Below are 15,646 nucleotides of genomic sequence, written 5' to 3' on the forward strand. Positions count from 1 at the left end.
GAATAGAAAAGCAAAACAGGATTTTTGAAGCAGCAGTGATGTCGTAGGGAAGAAGCAGCAATTGCACCAGGTGGTTGGTCGTTGGATATTCTTTCTGGCCAGATACAGTTCGTATTACAAAGCAACTTCTGTAAAATCAGCTGACGCTGTATCAGTTAGGGGTTGCCAGCACAGCCACCTTTGGATAAAGGTCTACAACATGCCTTTGCTGCGTGACAGATGTTTGTATGGCAGGAGATATTTAAATTGGCCTCACGTTGGGTAACAGAGTACTTTGTACAGGCTCTGAGAAGGGCATTATGCAAAAGTGATAGGGAATCCATCAGTCCCAGGGACTATTCCAGCCAAGAGATGTTTATACAGTGGGAAAGAATTTGATTTACTGCAAGTAGATTTAGCAAAGGACACAAGGTGAAAATGGCAAATAGAAAAAAAAAAATCCCAATGGCCTGGATCTTGCCTAGTTTTGCTGCATAGAGCAGATAATGCTGATACATGACTGAAAGGAAAGAGAGAGGTAGTAAGGCAGTATGGTCGAGCAGATATTGGGATGGGTGACACATTTAGCTGTGGAGAAAAAGAGAGATAAGAAAGAGGCAGTTTAATAATCGCCTGCAGAGAAAACCGAAGGGCTGTTACAGAATGTGCACCCTGACACAAATGAAAGAGTCGCGAGCTTTCATAAGCTGTGAGGGGGAAGCGGGAAGTGGTACTGGGAAATAATAAGCATGAAGAGATGAGGAGCCACGTTTGTAATGATCGCCAGAACCAAAAAGCAGGCTCGTGCTTATCGCCTCCCCCAGCGCAGCTCCAGTGATTTCTACACTCGGCACAGGCCCACTGGGCAGGCAGGGCCCTGGTTGTCAATAAATCCCCCCTGCCTTCCTAGGGAAAGCCTTATAGCACGCGGAAGCGCAGGTGGGATGCGGATGAGTAGTTTGGATAGGGAAATGCAGGCAGCCCGTCTGCCGGGCAGTGCGTGCAGGAAGGTATGGGTTTGGTCCCTTCCTAAGGGTGGCTGTGGGACCTGGCGTTCCCCAAAAGCCGCAGCCGTGTTCGTGGAATGTGGATGCAAGGAGGGGGTTGAACACATGCACGGAGTCTGGGCTTCGCTTGAGATACAGAGTGAGATGAAGACCAGTATGCTTGCGAGTAATGGCCTCGATAAAGAAGGAACAACAAGGGGTGGAGAGCAGTTTCTCTTCTTCCATAAGGCTAACCTGTGGGATTTTGCATGCAGGGAAGGTTTTCTGAGGGAGTACCCCTAGAAAATGCTGTGTTAAGCCCAGAACTGCTCGCTCTACCCTTGCGCTTGGGCAGCAGCCCTTCTGCTAGATGAATGATTTGCAGAGCTACTTTGTGGACTTGATTTGTGAGGATGATCTGGTATATATATATATAAAAAAAAAAACTGAAGGGAAAAGGTAAGTTATTTTTAACCCAGCTTGGTTTATTATTCATGCTTAACAGGAGAGCCTTACAGAGTCAGGAAGGCACAAGTGGGAGGGAAGCAGGGCAGGGTACGGGCTCAGCTGCCTCAAGCAGGGCTGTGGGGCTGGGTTTTAGCCTCTGCTGTGAGCTCAGCTTCTGGGAACGTGGCAGGTCTCGCTCTGCTCCAGGGCTTTTATTTTTACAAGTCATTGTTCTGGATTTGAACTGAAAAAGGTAACTATTAAAGGCTGCTCTGTCTTTTTTTTTTTGTTTGTTTGGTTTGGGTTTGTTTTTTTTTTTCCCCTACATCAAGGTTGTGTTTTAACTTGCAATTTCTCTGAGCTCAGCTCAGAAATTACAGGGAGAACGCCCTGTCAGGGAGGTAGTGGCAGAGGCCAGGTTAGAAGGAGAAGGTGATGGTCACTTCAGACCTTCTGAGCTCTGACGCTCTGGCCAGGTGCCTGGGGAAGGCTGGGCTTGAGGCTTATAGGGTGGGCAACAGAAAAAAAACAAAAGCAAAAGTAAAAGCCTGACTTTTAAATTAGTAATAATCCTATCTCTCTATAATCGTTGGTGTCACAGTTGTGCTAAATCCATCCCTTTGTGGGGTGTCTAAGCACAATTAGGAAACAGAGCCCCGCTCAGAAGGGAAGAGAGAAAACTCTGGGTGTGTTCCCACCAAGGCAGGCATTACCCAAGGCAGGCTGAGGCACAGCTTGACCAAAGCTAGCCACCCTCCTGCCCACGGATGCCTTTTGTGGTAGCTGCGAAAGCAGCCCGCGTTTCTCCAGCCTCAGCTCAGTGCCTGTAGTAGTACATAAATGACTTTCTCCTCCTCTTCCCTCGTTTTCTTTTATCTTGGGAGATTACTGAACGGAGAGTCTGCCTTTGCGTAATGAGGCCAGAGTACTTTGGAATTATCTGCGGGCATCAGTTAATAAACAGCAGAATAAAAGGCAAAGAGCTGGCTGAGGGTGACGCGTGTCAGACCTTCCTGCACGGGGGTGGGAACACGGAGGGGACGAGAGCCGGGGAGGGAGGGTGCAGCTCGGCTGCCCGCCTTGTGCAATTAAATTAAATTGCTTGGCTCTGTTACCTTCCCTGGCCTCAAAAAGCAAAGGTCTAAATTGCTGTCAGGCTATGGCTGCTGCTGAGACTGAGGTATGCGGTGGCATGCTTGGTGTACCCTCTGCTGTGGTGGAGGGAGGGACGGTGGGCTACCTCAGCGGGGACAACAAAAGCTCACCACCTGCTCTAAGAGAAAGCCATCGATTCTGATTTATGACTTGAGTGGCTGTAGTAAGTCATGAGGCAGTTACCACTCACCGTCTCCTCAGGAGATAGGACCAGTGTAAACGAAGGTGTTATTTACTTGGTATTCTTTATTATTATTATTTCATGCTGAACTTGTTGCACTGCCTATCAGTAAGGTTGCCCAGCACCTTGGGAAAGGCTGTTTCCAGTTGCTTCTAACAATTCTTCACCATTTGGACTGTAATTTTCCACACCAGATCCCTGGCTCAGACCAAATAGTTTTGGAAAATTTCCAAGCCATTGTGGTTTGAGGTTGTTTGTTTGGTTTTTTTTTCCTGAGGTGTTACCTGGGGAATACATGTTGTTTTGTCCATGCTTAAATTTAACCTTTTTTCTTTTTAATAGTTTGAAGTGGGAAGGTGGTATTTGCTCTCCTTGCGGTGGTCTGCCAAGATTTGGCAATGTTATAAACTTACGGAAGAAATGACTGAAAAAATCAGAACTGAGCACTGTCCTTCCCTTGCCAGCTCAAGGGTAATAGGATGTTGTGCTCCGAAAGTAATTGAGCAAATAATTATGTGCTGTTTGCTTGCTGAGTCTGCGGTTCCGTTTTCAGTACGAAGCTTGCGGATTTCTGTGTTTCTACGTGTTTCTGTGGCAAAAGCAAGGCCAGTGTATTCGACTCAGCCCCTGAAGCAGTTAGGAGATGTTTTCCTTTGAATAAGGACTGCAGAATTTGGCCTTCAGTGTGTAACTAAAACCTCTGCCCTTAATACAGGATTGTATTTATTTTTGACAGACCTGGGGCATGAAATAAAATATGGGAAGCGCCCTTTCCTCCTCCAGGAAAACACATCAATTAGTCAAAAATAATGGTTTATATAGAACATCACGTGCCCAGGTATCCTTCTAGTTGCAATCTTGTGACATTAGCAATGCCGATAAAATCTCGTTTTCATCTGTTTGGATCAAGGAACCTAGAAACTGTGACAGTCTATTTATTTTTATGGTTGCTGAACCTCTATTAAGAGGTATTATGCACGGTGTTTGATTTTTCTGCCTTTACATCTTCACATCCCCATGGTTACTGTTTGATTAAACTTTGATCAAAGAAAAGACAAATTATGTTGTTAGTTATTTAACCCTGTGTGGAAAGGTCTCTGTGGGTAAGAAAGTCAATTCTAATTCATACAGGCACAAAATCTGAAATCCTTTTTCAAGTAGAATTACCACTTATAAGAAAAAAAAAAAACCCTGGAGTTATTAGCAGACTATGCAGCAAAAAAAACCCCTGGAGTTATTAGCAGACTATGCATGATATGGTCTTTTATTTTGTTCCTGCTATAAACTTGTTGTTCCTTGTTTGTTTTTTTTTTTTAATCTATTGACTCGAGCTGCCTGCTTGAAAAAGAAAGAACGCTTAAAAGGTTGAAAAAACACCCTTACGCTCAATGTTAGTGACATTAGGCAATCGATGCTTGATTAGAAAATCAAACCCACTTCCTTTTCATTCTTTGAAAATGTTCGCTTCCTCGCATCTGCTCAGGCTGAACGTCAAAGGCAGGATAGATCAGTTACACCCTTGCCATGCTGATATTGCTGGGAGAGGGAGAAGTGAGCCTCCCAGAACTACCGAGGATGCGAGCAGCCCTGCGCTCTTCACGTATCCGTATATAGAGAGATTGTATGAGGTATCTCGTATGGACCAGTTCGTAAATGTTGAGCTGGATTTGAGCATCAGTGCATGCTTTTTCCTGACTCATGAGAAGCCTGCTCAGGTTCAGGGCATGCTTCTTGCAAGACTTGATTGAGCAGCAGCACACATGCCTGGCAGTGCCACGTACACGGTCAGGGAGAGGCAGCTTATCCATATATAGAGAGATTGTATGAGGTATCTCGTATGGACCAGTTCGTAAATGTTGAGCTGGATTTGAGCATCAGTGCATGCTTTTTCCTGACTCATGAGAAGCCTGCTCAGGTTCAGGGCATGCTTCTTGCAAGACTTGATTGAGCAGCAGCACACATGCCTGGCAGTGCCACGTACACGGTCAGGGAGAGGCAGCTGGGAAGCTTGTCTTCTGATGGGACCTGCTTGGGTCCTGTTTGGACAGTGACTTTAGCATTACATGGCCATGTGGATCAGTGGGTCAGGATCAAGCCAGCCTGGTCCTTGTTGTATTAGAGCCGGAGTGACATAGGGATTGCAGCGTGGTTTAACAGGCAAACGTAGCTGGAGGCGGGCTGTAGAGCTTAGCGGGGGAGTCTTGACAAGTCTGGTTTTGGGAGCTTGTGATGTTCATTGCAGTGCTTGCACTGGTAAGAGAAGAGGGAACTCCTGTGAAAGCAAGGAGTATGGGACCCCATCACAGCCAATGCTGTGAGTGCGGGACTGTGCCAAGCTGGGTGGAAAAGAGGGATTCTCATCCATTTCATGGCACTTGAAGTGGTCGGAAAGAAGTGTTAAATTTAGTTTAAGCAGGGAAGCTGGCAGTCAGAAAAAGCAGAGAGAAGAAATTGAGGTAAATACAACTACTGTGATAAAGTTATTCACAGTCAGGAGGATTGTCTGAAATATAAAATAATCCTGGGATAAGCATCACAAGCACTTAGGGATAAGTCCTTCAAATAATGTGGAAAATGGGTCAGAGAGACAGAAAGTACGGTTTTGCTTAAGCTGAGGCAGCTCACAAACTTGATAGCAACCTGGCTATCCCTTGAAATTGTGAAAGGTGCAAGAGTTTTGGACTCTTACATATATGCATAGTTTAATGTGATAATACTAAGAGACCTAGAAATGAACTACCTGAAAGGGAAAAGAGTGACTTGGGGTTTTGCATCCACTGAAAAAGGAGGAATTTGCATTAGAACTGTAGACCTGTGTCAAGCAAGTTTGATAGACAAACTGTCGATCTGGACTTCATTAGAAGTGAAAAATGTATGAGAGAGGAATGTGCTTGACAACCACACAGTATGTGGAACGTTATGACGGCTCCCTTCCTTCTTACACAGATTGGGAAACAAATGCCTCATTCATTTTTACATAAGAAGCAAAAGTCCATTAATCATCTGCTCTGACAACAATAGGAGTCAAAAAACATCTTGGAGGTGTCTCAGGTGAATTATGCCATGAATTTAAACACAAGTGCTAAGGAAGTTGTTAAGATATGATTTCCATGGGGATAGATGACCCTCAGTCTTTCTCCTTCGCTCCTCTGCCCTGCTCAACTACGGATTGTAACCCAGAGAGGATGGACACACTATTAACTGCTTAAGGACTGACTTGTGGGGTGACTCAAAGAAATAATCAGGCAGGGGTCAAGCCCTCTGGCACTTTCAAACACTGTTTTTTATACCACATGGTAAATGGCGTCCAGTTGTCCACATAACGAATTCCTCTCTTCATGCAACCAGTTGTAGGGCACTAGGAGGAAGAATATTGCAGCCTTTAGAAGGGGGAAAGCCCCATTAAAAGGCAGTTTTAGGCTAAATCCAGAATACAAATTGAAGCTAATGAGACTTCATAATTCTCCAGCTAAGGACAGAAGTGTGTCATACCAACTCAGTCACTGGGTTATCAACAGAAATATGCAGAGCTGTGAACTGAAACCTGTTTAAAAAGTGACAGTAGCTCTTTTTGTGTGCCCTGAACACAGATCATACCAGTACATACCATTGCAGTCAACATCTAGGACTCTGGAGTTGCTGAACCCTTAAAGTTCTCCTTCTCCTATCGCTAAAGCTGAGGGCACAAACTTGCTGAACCAACAAAGATGCTGCGCAGACAGATGCCTGGATGATCTGTGTAGCTACTCACCACTTCTGCTCATCAGGAACTGAAAGAGAAAGAATGGGATTTCATTTTAGAGACCTCTTGAAATGTATGTAGCTGCAAAGGGCTTTATTGAGCCTCTACTCTTTCCACCCAGGTGTCACGCAGATAGGTTTCAGATTCTACCAGATGATGTTACATGCCTATGTTTATTTCTTGTTGATTAGCCAAAGGAAAATGACTGGAAAAGTCAGTTTTAAAAATGTTTTAGGCTAGCTGTGCCCTTCCTTTCACAGCACTGCTGGACAAGCGTGGGAAAAAAATGTCTGACAACTGAGAAGCAGAAGACAGTAAATGATTGTCAAATAAGAAGTCAAAATAAAGGCAACGAGACTTCTTGGCACTTATTGTTGTCTACTACAGTGGCTTGATGGTTATATGCATCTGGGACCATACAATATGCGCATTCAGAATGCACTTACGAGGGCTGCTCTTGGCTTTCTGGAATGTGGCCTGCTTCTGCTTGATTGCTCATGCCCCTTTCTCCATCCTCTAAGGAAACTTCCGCACGTTCCTCCACTTTTCTCTGCCATCTCCTGCTTTGTACAGGGTTTTTAACTTGCTAATTTTTCTTTGGTTTACTTCATTTAGCACTTCACATGGGTCTCTTCTTCCTTCCAGCACCCAGAACGGATTTTTGGTCCTTCCTCTAAGATCCAAGCTCAACACTTGGAAGGGGCTTCTAAAAACCCAAGAATGGCCCTTAAAGGAACATTGCCAACAGCTCCACAGCAGAACCAGAAACCTTTCCTTCTACCTATCCTAGTGCATGATACAGCTGGGAGTAGGAATAGATGTATTTACAAATTGTGAATAAAAAGTAAAGGTGTTTTTCTGCAAATGAAATCAGAGACATGAGAGTTGTGACAGTAAAAGTTGCCTATGACACACAACGAGTAAAGAGGGAATTTCCACCAGCAGAAAGAAATGCAACACTGCAAAGTGGGCCAACTCCCCAGATGCTCACAGCAGATACGCACAGGGCTCAGATCTTATCGCAGGAGTTTTGCCAATATTGCAAAGGCATTGTGATGGTTTACGAAAAAGGGGAACCCAGAATTTACCAGAGTCCAAGAAAACCTGTTCAGGCCATTTCCATTTTAGCCTGCCCACTTTTCCAATGCCTGCGGGAAGATGTGACAACAACAACAACAAAAAAGACTACTTAACAGAATGTGGGAAGTCTTGACTCAAGAGCACAAATACTACCTGGGAAGGGAAAATATTTCAGCTTCCTGCAACTGAAAAACTGAAAACTGATAATGCAGTGATGGCAGCTGAGGTTGAAAGGAGTCATGATAATGATGAATTTATTTCACAGAACCCATGAAAATAGTGGATGTGTATGAGGAACCCTGGACTCGTTTATCTGTGGAAGGTTACGTGCAACTGCTGTATTACTGCAGCAGACTGGGCAGTGCTAATACAGGGACACGCAGGACTGTGGGCTATGGTCCATTAGCCCTCACGCTGGCTGAAATGCAGGCTGGGAAAACGGTGAAAAAGTTGCAGGATATTTGATTTGGAAGCTAATTTAGATTTGAGATGACTTTCCTAACAGACAAACATCAAGTAATGAGTTTGTACAAGGTTGTTAAGTTGCTAATTTTTCTTTGGTTTGATTTGTGGAAAGATGTCTTTTGGTAAATTTATGATTGAATTGGGTGAGATGCCTAAGATAGCAAGAAACTAGGCTTGATGATTCAGGGGATCCCTTTTAGGTTAATGGATAAAGCCGATACGTATTGATAAGCCACAGCAGATAAACAGGTAAATGACTTCTGGCTGATGTGGGAAGCCATGCTAAACCTGACAGTGAGTCGTCCTGGGAGCTCCTTCATTTCGGTGGATGATGTTCCGTGAAAACCTGTAAGGACTGACAGTGGGTCTGCTGCTGTTTAAAGTGTGGGAGCTGCAGCTTCAGTAGCCTCCTCTGGGATTAACGTGGGATGGTGTATGGAGAGGTGGCAATGGGAGACCGGAGATCCAGAGGCCAAACTCCTCTTTCAGGCCAAACAAGCCCTTTTATGCAGTAAAAACAGCAGGGGCTGGGAGAATATGGGCATTCTTAAAGCAGACTGAACCGAATCTGCTCCGGGCTGAGGATGGCTGGCTGCAGGTGAATGTGTGGGAGCATGAAGGGTGAGGAAGGCAGGGAGTCGAGAGGGAGCAGAGAGTTTCTTGGACTCGGCATTGCTGGAGTGATAATAAGTTGTGACTCCGAGCACACTACAGGAGGCAATTTCTTCTGCTTTGCTCAGGATAGCAGTCTTCATGTACAGCACTGTAATAAGACAAGACTAGATTGGGAATTCATCTGCTTGGGGTCACGTAGAAACCTTATCCTTCAGGAATATCCCTGTGAGACCCTACATACTGAGTGGCTAACTGCATTCAGGTGAAATGAGGCAACAGTGTTTTCCGTGTGTACCTAGACTGTAAAACTGTCTCATTTTTGATGACTTTGTTTCCTTGTGAGAGATGGAAAGTTAAAAAGTACAACGCATACTGTGTGTGGCTGCCAGGACAGGGAGGGATTTTCTCTGGGGTGCGCTCATAGGGTTTCTACACGGTTTCACACGAAGACAGCACTATTGCAGGAAATGAAAGGCTTAGGAAAGCTCACCAGAGCACCAAACATCTTTCTAATTACTTCACCGCATACAGAATAATTATAGAAAAAGAAGGATGAAAGCCCAAATGAAGTACGGAGGCCCTTGAAAAATGCCACCAGGTCAAATGCTGCTGCCACCTCCTCCTCCTTTCCCACTGACCTGTCCTTTCATCTCAGCATTAAGTGCCCACTTCCTTTAAATAGTTTATTATCCTAACCAACTCTCCTAATTCCCAAAGCTGCTTGAACTTGTTTATTTTTGTTGACTGCCTGCAACAGAAGGCTTTAATGCTTCGTTCCTTGTAACTGAGTAAGCTTTCTGGACTGGGCTTGCATTGCTTCAAGCAGCCAGGCAATGGTCATCTGCCCCGACAATGCTAACTTGGCTTCTTCAGCCAGAAAGCAAATAGACTCCATGAGTTTTGGGAGTGAGATGGGGTGAAGGAGAACAGTCACTGTAAAAAAGACGTGGTCTATGAGGGAGAGCGCATATCTTGTATCAGTGATGTATCTCCAAACGGGGAGAATTCTGCTTCATTTATCTTCAGACTGAGAAAGTCACTTGATATTCTTCCTCCTCGGCAGAAAATGACAGCACACAAAGCGATCGCATTATTACTTCAGATGAATAGTAGCACACATCCCTGCGTTATATAATTATTTCATTAAAGTGAAGGATCCGTTTAAAACTTCATTAAAATCTAACCAGCAGAAAATAATATGATTCCACTGACATTTGATTTAATTAAAGTCGGTAAGTTAGGAATATTAAAATGTGTATTAGCTCTAGAAGGCCTCTGAAAGCAGCATCGCCGGTACCTTACCGCTCTAAGCGCCGTGCTTCTCGGAGAGCAGAGGGTAGCAGATGGGCACGAGGGGTTCTCGGGGGTCCTGACGCAGCAGAGCTCAGCGACACCAGCAATAAAGGTGGCCTGCACACAGTCGTTCAAAACATCCTCGGATTAGTCAAGCAGGGTTTCCACATTATCAAAGTAAGTATTACTCGTTCAATCCAGTCTCGGGAGTCGAAGAACCAAATTGATTCTCTGAACTGCGAGAAACAATGGCTCCGAGCCAAAGCCTGCTGAAACCAAGACAAGGATCCCCCGCTGACTTCAGAAACTTGCTGGATCTCGCCCAATGCGTGTAAATGCCATTTTTTTTCCTAAAGTGAGTTTCTTTTCCCTGTGGCAGCTTCGCACAATATTTTTCCTTGTGGCTACTTTCATTCGTTCGCTGCCGTTCTCGTACGTGGGATTTCAGACTCGTAATGTTTCCAATACTTTATCATTTTGCATTGTCAGGATGGTTTTCTCTGTGGTTTCACAGAGTGAAATGACCTAGTTAAAATTAAAGGTTGCCAGCATAAATTAGATTAGGCTGGTCTAGTGATCTGAAAAAGCGCTGTAACATGCCATGTTTGTCTTTATTTCCGTCACTAAGAATGGCTGGGTGAAAAGAGGGCTGTTAGAGCTACTCAGTTTATACACTGTTATAATTACAGGTCTGATGGTATCCTATTAGGATACAACAAGGCCAAGTGATCAGTTATTTCAGCTAGAAATATAATAATGCCACTGTTTTATTTTTAGCTGGGAGATTTCACATTCCATTTGAAATGCGTATGAATCTAATTAGTAACAAAGTAATACCATTTACTGTCAGCGAAGATATTTCTACCTTCTTAAGACCCATCTGTATTGTGAACTCTCAAGCCTGAGATAAAAAGAATATATTATCCCAAGCTTTGAGGATTGCAAGAAGTGGATATCTTGCTCTCCATATCCTAGCACAGGTCTCTCGTTCAGGAGAGCAGACATAGGAAGAGAGGCGTGTGTTACCAGCCTCATCTACCAACAAACATTTTGAGTCTGACTCTTTCTAAGCAGAGTGTAAATACTTGAGCCTCAGCTACTGTTGGAATAACAGCTGGCTCGGTCTTCTTATGCTTTCCCTTAAACCCTTTATTTTTTTTTTGTACAGTGAAAAGTGGACTAATGTCTTCTTAAGAAGGATATTTTCTCCTGTCAGTCCTATTGTTCCTGTAAATACCTCTCAACACTGCTAAAAAAGGACCAGAGGATAATGGATATTCATCCCAAATGGAGTCCAGAAGCACTTCACCCTGGGAACCGCACTACTCTTTGCAGGCAGAATCCCTGCAAACGTCAAAGCGAGGTCTATTAATAATAATACATGGATAATAATTAGTAAATAATAGATGCTGACATTGCCATTTGCTGCTGTGTATAGCTCTGCTGTGCGCATGGTAAGCTGAACGGTTGGCTCCACTGGCATAAGCTGTATTGCTTTTTGGCTTGTTGATATCCAGCTGTCCGTCACTCCACTATCTGACGCGTGTAAAGATTGTTGCGCTGAGCTGTAGGACACCCAACACTTCTCCTAAATGTGAGAGCAATTCCCTGAAACTCTGTATCAGACTGTAACTCTCTCTTTCCAAGCCAATTTTTAATATAGCTGCAGCCCAAAGAGTCTGTCTTTTGGACCCAATTTTTAATGTGGAAACTGTTCTTGTTTTAAACCTATTTTCTGCTCTTTTGTGTGCTTTGCCGTTTGTTACTAAGAATTCAATCTGTCAAAAATGCGCCTGGGAATGGTTTTTGCATTGATTGTAGAATGGTTTTGTTATTTTTTGGGGGGCTGTGACTGCATTATGGCTGTCATCTTAAAGACATTGGGACACTTCAAACCTGCTGTTTTCTTCCTTCCTTGTGCATAGGTGGTTGCTATTTTGGAAAGAGAGAAGGGAGAAAGGAATGGGGGTGCCTGAGGATGGAAAGACCTGGGGCAATGAACAGGGCAACATTTTTTTTCTCATTTTTTCTTTTGGAGGAACCTGTCTTGTGTTTGCACCATTTCTGAGTGGCTGCAGCAGAAAGTTTCTGCTTCTTCATGGGGTCTGTATCATCTTAGGTTTCTACCTCAAATATTTCACTATTTATGGTGGGATATCTCTATCTAAATGCCATGTAGTCCTTATAGTCAGAGGGAAGCACTAATGAGATACCTGCCCTCATGGCATCTAGCAATGTGTAGCAGTGGTTGTTACAGAGTGCCGTGTAGCGTTATCGGCTTCCCTTTTGGTAGGACTGTGCTGTTTCCATCCCTGTATCCCAGCAGTGCTATTTACTCCCACCACATCCTGGCCCTTGTGCTCAAGAAACAGCTTTATTTTTACAGTTGGGCACACACTGCCTCTTCTTCGAAATCAGCAAGCCTAGAAAATCCAGGTCGTCTTTCCTGCTCATAGTGTGGTTTCTCAGGGCTGGAATAGCTGGAAGAGGGAGCATTGCAAGAAATGGGCACAAGAGCACAAATACAGGCTTTAATTATTGGACTTTAAATTGACTGTGGGCCAGGCAAATATGTGCTAACATAAAGGCAAGTTGTGCCGGTAAAAAATCTAGCATAGTTGAAAATAGAGCTTCCTGAAAGTTTTTTAACACCACATAGCACACTCCAGTGGTTCAGAACAGCTGGGAAGGAGCAGCTCGGATAATAAATTCTCCGGTGGTGTTTAGGTGGGTGTGAGATGTTTGTCTGCACTGAATAGCATTAGCAGCTTGTTAAGGCTGAGCATATAATAAATCAGTGACTTCAACAGACTTTACTGTTTACTAAGTCCTTACATTCAGATTTACAGAGTGAACTGGACTGCCCAAATGCATCTTGAGTTAGTGAACTGATACTCCTCAGCTGAAGGAGTCAGCTTGATTTATGTGATAAGCAGTGTGCACACTTAAAGAAAATCAAGGTAGTTTCCTCATGCAGGGCCTTCCATGCTTCAGTGCCTGCATGCTCCCTTTTGCTCTGTTCCCAGGGAGGAACTCTTGGCTCTGGTCTTCAAGTTTCATGAAGAAGGTACAGCAGATGGTTGGAGATACTCCTTTTGAGGGTGAAAAACACCTCTATCTAGTCTCCTCACTGATGTGATCTTACACCTGTTGAATCTACAGTCTATTGGGATTCTTTCTTCACTCCTGACACAGAAATCCCCTCACTGGTCATATTCCAGTGAACCTAAAGCTTTCTTGTCTACAGCCTCTCAGGATCCATTTAGACCATAAAGCTATCCAGATGCCAGCACTCATGTCAGTGCTGTGTCTTGTGCTTGAATTGTTTAGCGCTATGGAACTTAACTCTTGAGACAAGTGCTTGGAAACCCTGCCCAAGGGACAGAAATTTACATTCAGCTTCCTGTGTTCCCCATTTGGCTTCCTTGACTCGTCATCTCTCCTGAAAATATCCTTGCCTGGCAGTTCATTACCTCAAATGAGCGTACGGTGGACAACCCTGTCCAGAGTTTAAACAACAGGAATCATGACTCCAGCCAGGTTCGCAGATCTGCCCGCCCTATATTTTTGTTGGGCTGTGTATAAATGCCATCAAGACCGATTCACAAGCTTGGTTGCTAGGTAGGCTTTGTATTATTGAAGAGCTGAGTGCCCCACGGGGCACACTTGCAGACCATCACTCAAGAGAGAAGGAAAGGTTACTCATCTACCACCCCTGACCTTCTGTTCTCTGAATTTTCAGGAAGCCAAGAGGTATGCTCAATCCCCTCATTAGGTTTATATGCAACGCTGGCAGTGGTGACGGTAGTAGCAACAGTAGTAAAACGTGAGAGAATAGGTGGACGGAGATGTCACGGGGAGTACCATGAAGGCAAATATTCCCTGACTGAGCATTGCATGTGTGTGAACGTAGGTGGAGACAGCACATCTCAAAGAAGGTTGGATAAATAATCTTTCTTTTCATAATTGACCTCATGAGGTTTTCTAAGGTTGCTACAACAGACTGAGTGAACAGCATCATTGCACAGGTCTACATATTCTCCATCATTGAAAATGGTTTGTTTTACAGATCAGATGCCACATTAGTATTGTTATGATTTCTTGCCATTCTGACATCAGTTGCATTTTATCCCTTGTGATTTCTAGAATACATCTAGTGTTGATTTCTTTCCAGTCCAGCAACAGCTTAATCTTCTTCCCATCTCATTACAACATGAGAAAATTGAGATTGCTGGGGGGACAGTAGTTAATAAATACATTGCCTGTAGTTCCCAGACAATTGATGCACTTTTCCATCTTTATTTAATGGGATGTTATTTCTCACATTGAGATATGCAGGCTATAGTGGTGAAGAAATTTTCAGTATGCCACAGATAAATTCATACTGAAGGAAAAAACCCCCAGGAAATGGTTACTAGTTTAAATGAAGAAGGAAAACCCTGTTAGGCAACTTGATCTTGTTTGACTTAAAGCTGAAATGTAAAACCTGATTCTCCACTTGCACTGGTTTTATATTTGTCCCATTGACTTCAGTGGAATTAATCCTAATTTACATTGGTATGAGAAGAATTGGATCACTGAGGTCTCATTATTCCAAACTGTAACCAATGACCTGGTAGAGCTTTTTATTTGCTGGCTAGGGGGATGCTGTAAGGGTTGAGAGATCGTCCATGGTACAGACAGGAAGATAAAACAAAGCAAAAAATAAAGGGCTTCAGATCCTTTCCTTCCAGGGGGCTCATCCTCACAGGCCACAGGGGATGGATTCACGTTTCCATTATGCCACCATGTGCTTGGAATTGCATTCCCCAGGCATTTTGTCCGGAGTGCTAAGAGCTCACTGATGGCATCCGGATACACGACATATTCCTGACAATGATCAGTTCTACTTCTCAGACTCTGCCAACACCCCTTTCCTCCCCTCATCCCTTTTCTTTTAACACTTAGGGAGAATAACCATGTCTTTAAGTCAAGTGGCTGCTCTGTAGAGGTTAATGGTGAGCAAAGCAGAGAGCAAGCAAGTGCTGACAGGGACACATAGACATTCAGCCAGAACACAGGGTTTTTTTCCATTTGCAGTTTACTGCACCACCTAATACAGATTCTAGAACAAAAAGCGGTTTGGGATATTACATATTTATATAGAAATTACAGCTGGGTTACTCAACCTATAACAGGCTGCAGCTGTTGGTTCTGTACTTGGCCATAAGGGAGGAAGCACTATCCCTGGCTTCCTTCAAGGCCAGGCTGGATGAGGCTTGGAGCAACCTGGTCTAGTGGAAGGTGTCCCTGCTCATGGCAGGGGGGTTGGAACTAGATGGGCTTTAAGGTCCCTTACAACTCAAACTGCTCTGTGATTCTTCCTCTACCCTGCCTCTGCACCACAGGCTCTCACTTTCCCAAGGGAGGATGCAAACTGCATTTATCTACCCCACACTGCAGTCTCTCCGCGACTTGCAGGCCATCTGCATGACATGTGTAACAACCAGGAATCTGTTTTGGTTCATTTCCACCCTTGTGCACCATTCTGTGGGTGTTCACCGTGCTCTGTTGCGCCATGTCTTTCTCTTCAGAGTCCCACCCCGCTCCGTCTCCTCATCCTCTCATGGCTTCCAGACCCTCCTGACAAAATCTTACTCATTTTCTGATTCTGTCTGGCTGAAGTTGGGCTGTTTCACCCGATCTGCCCATCTCCTACAGATG

The sequence above is a fragment of the Eurypyga helias genome, unplaced genomic scaffold (assembly GCF_000690775.1).
Source record: "Eurypyga helias isolate BGI_N326 unplaced genomic scaffold, ASM69077v1 scaffold13390, whole genome shotgun sequence".
Lineage (NCBI taxonomy): Eukaryota > Metazoa > Chordata > Aves > Eurypygiformes > Eurypygidae > Eurypyga > Eurypyga helias.